The sequence below is a fragment of the Trachypithecus francoisi genome, unplaced genomic scaffold (assembly GCF_009764315.1).
Source record: "Trachypithecus francoisi isolate TF-2019V2 unplaced genomic scaffold, Tfra_2.0 Lachesis_group20, whole genome shotgun sequence".
In the NCBI taxonomy this organism is placed as follows: Eukaryota; Metazoa; Chordata; class Mammalia; order Primates; family Cercopithecidae; genus Trachypithecus; species Trachypithecus francoisi.
Window position 1 is genome coordinate 57,987,799 of NW_022681466.1, and position 3,826 is coordinate 57,991,624.

A 3,826-nucleotide genomic window follows, 5' to 3' on the forward strand; every position below is an offset into this window, starting at 1 on the left:
TATACAGCATCTTCTGCAATCCTTTGAGTTTTCGATTTTTTTAGACTTTCTTGATGGTCTAAATTAATTTTAATGAAGAATTGGAATGCTGGCCAGGCGTGGTGGCTCACGCCTGTAATCCCAGCACTTTGGTAGGCTTAGGTGGCTGGATCCCCTGAGGTCAAGAGTTCGAGACCAGCCTGACCAACACAGTGAAACCCCATCTCTACTATAAATACAAAAAAATTAGACGGGCGTGGTGACGGGTACCTGTAATCCCAGCTACTAGGGAGGCTGAGGCAGAAGAATCACTTGAACCCGGGAGACGGGGGTTGCAGTGAGCCAAGATCATGCCATTGCACTCCAGCCTGGGCAACAAGAGTGAAACTCTGTCTCGAAAAACAAAAGAGTTGGAATGCCACCGACACAACGCTTTGGGTTGTGGTGCTTATACCACCCTCGAATTTCTACCAAGACGAACCTAACGCTACAATATTCTATCAGAACAAGAACAGTTGTTCCAAACTGGCCATTGAAATGAGGAGTCCTTCAGTCTTAGAGGAAGGGTAAAGACAATAAACTGTCAGTGATTTTAAAACCCTCCTGGTCCAGGATATTGTGCTTCTTGCCACAAAATGGCAAGAAAATACAAGCCTGAAATTCTGGTTTTGTTCTTCTTTAAATAGATAGACATTCACTGACAACCTCATTAATAGTGATGCTGTGCCATTTCTTCTGAAAACTCATTTAGACAAATTATCCCTCTCAAAAGCAATAACACTGTTTATACATCCCCTTTCCTGACCAAAGTTGCTCAGGAATGTGAAAATCCTGATGTTATCCATTTGAAACACTAATCGAACCATCCTGGTGCTGGCTCATAAAAGCAGGCTATTAAAATCAGTGGGCCAGTTATGCTAAGTACAATAAGCCAGTCACAAAAAGACAAATATTGGGTGATTCCACTCATATGAGGTACCTAGAGTAGAGGCAAAAACTAGAATAGAAATTACCAGGGGCTGGGAGGTGTTTAATGGGTATAGAGCTTCAGTTTTGCAAGATGAAAAAGTTGTGGAGATGGATGGTGGTAATAGTTACACGACAATGTGAATGTACTTAACACAACTGAACTGTACCCTTAAAAGTGGCTGAGATGATAAATTCTCTGTTATATGTATTTTCCTACAATCAAAAATAATATTAAAAAGAATATTAGAGGACCATAGTCAACTCTACCCTCTTTCTACACGTTTGATACCCAACCAAATGGTCAAGTCAGAAAATGTTAGAGGGGCCGGGCGCGGTGGCTCATGCCTGTAATCCCAGCACTTTGGGAGGCTGAGGCGGGTGGATCACTTTGAGCTCAAAAGTTCAAGACCACCCTGGCTAACATGGTGAAACCCCATCTCTACTAAAAATACAAAAATTTGCTAGATATGGTGGTGCAGGCCTATAATCCCAGCTACTCAGGAGACTGAGGCATGAGAATTGCCTGAACCTGGGAGGCAGAGGCTGCAGTGAGCCTAGATCATGCCACTGTACTCCTCCAGTCTGGATGGCAGAGTGGGACTCTGTCTCCAAAAAAAAAAAAAAAAAAAAAGACAGGGCCAAGCAGAGTAGCTCATGCATGTAATTCCAGCACTTTGAGAGGCTAAAGCAGGTGGATTGCTTGAGGCCAGGAGTTTGAGACCAGCCTGAGCAACATGGCAAAACTTCGTCTCTATAAACAATTCAAAAATTAGCTGGGCACGATGGCATGTGCTGTAGCCCCAGCTACTTGGGAAGCTGAGATGGGAGGATCTCACGAGCCTAGGGAAGCTAAGCATGCAATGAGCTGAGATCATGCCAGTGTACTCCAGCCTGGGTGACAAAGAGACCCTGTCTCAAATTAAAAAAAGAAAAAAGAAAAAAGAAAAAAGAATGATATGTGCAGAATTTTTATAACAAGTAACTCCTGAGTTTGGTTAAAATAAATTTTGAGACCGGGCACGGTGGCTCATGCCTGTAATCCCAGCACTTTGGGAGGCCAAGGTGGGCGGATCACAAGGTCAGGAGTTCAAGACCAGCCTGGCTAATATGGTGAAACCCCTTCTCTACTAAAAATACAAAAAAATAAAAATTAAAAAAAACCGGGTGTGGTGGCACATGCCTGTTATCCCAGCTACTCAGGAGGCTGAGGGAGGAGAACTGCTTGAACCTGGGAGGCAAAAGCTGCAGTGAGCCAAGATCACTCCATTGCACTCCAGCCTGGGCAACAGAGTGAGACTCCATCTCAAAAAAATAAATACAAAAATAAATTTTGATATAGCCATATGATTCAATGTAAAGCCTTTTCTTAAAAAGTATCTTCATGAGAATCTTTAATGGCAGGGAAGATATTTATCCCATATCATTATACAAACAAAGCAGGTTACATAATAATTTGTTTAATAGGATTTTATTTTTAAAAGGTAAATATGTAGATAAATAGATATAGGTAGTTATCTAGAAGCACAGATAGTGTATTATTAAATATAGCTATTTCATCAGTGATGAGATTACTGCTGATTTTTATTGTCATATGTTTGCTTCAGTGAATTTTCATTTATAGATCTGTGCTATTTTCGAATAGCGAAAATAAGTTTTCTTAACAAATAAGATATATACTATACATATGTGTTTAGTATGTGTATGAATTTTCAGCCAAGCAGCGTTGTATTCACACAGTGGTTCTCAAATGACAGCTCACAGACTCTAGCCATCCCGGCCATCCCCAAGGCAACTTGCAGGAAGTCTGTGAAATCCAAACTACTCTCAAAATAGTTTTTTCCTACCCCCGTAGATATCATTATTACTTAAAAAACCACAAATTATCGTGATTAGGACTTGAGTAAGTGATAGACACATTCTTGAAAATGAACAAAGTGAGACTGTCACTTCAAGGAAAACAATTGCCAGCATTTGTTGCTAATGATAAAATACATGCTTTCAAGTGAAAACCAGAATTGTATCAGCCACCATGAACTTAACAGCTTGCTATGCTTTGAAGATTTTTCTGATGATATGAGGGGCAATGGATGTGATTGTTTTATACTATATTAAAGATGAACTGTTATTTGGAAAAGCTACATGATTCAGCGAACCAGTCTTTTCCAAATGGCCCATACAAACTGAAGAATCATGTGTGGGTTAAAGATTTATTCAATGTGCAAGGCAAACCAATGAATTTTAATGTAATGGGTCACAAAAGTTCATTAATGCAGTTTCAGATTCCGCCTTGTAACTAACCTTTAAGAAACTACTACTTAATGGTATGGCAATTACTCAAAAAATTAAGAATAGAATTACCACACAATCTTAATAATTCTGCTTCTGGGTATATAACCAAAAGAATTAAAAGCAAGGACTCAATCAGGCATTTGTGCAACTATCTTCATAGCAGCAATATTCACAATAACCAAAAAGTGGATGCAATCTGAGTGTCCTTGAAGGAATAGATGAATGAATGAATGAATGCATGAATGAACGAATGGATGAATGAATAAAATGTGGTATATATATGTAATTGGGATATTTTTCAGCCTTAAAAAGGAAGGAAATTTGGACACATTCTACAACATGGATGAACCTTGAAGACATGCTAAGTGAAATAAGCAAGTCACAAAAAGATAAATACTGTATGATTCCACTCATATGAAGTGCACAGATCAGTCAAATTCATAGAAACAGAAAGTAGAATGGAAATTGCCAGGACCTGGGGGAAGTCAGGACTGGAGAGTTATTGTTTAATGGATGCAGAGTTTCAGTTTTGCAAGATGAAAAGAGTTCTGGAGACGATGGTGATGGTTGACAGCGATGTTAATGTTCA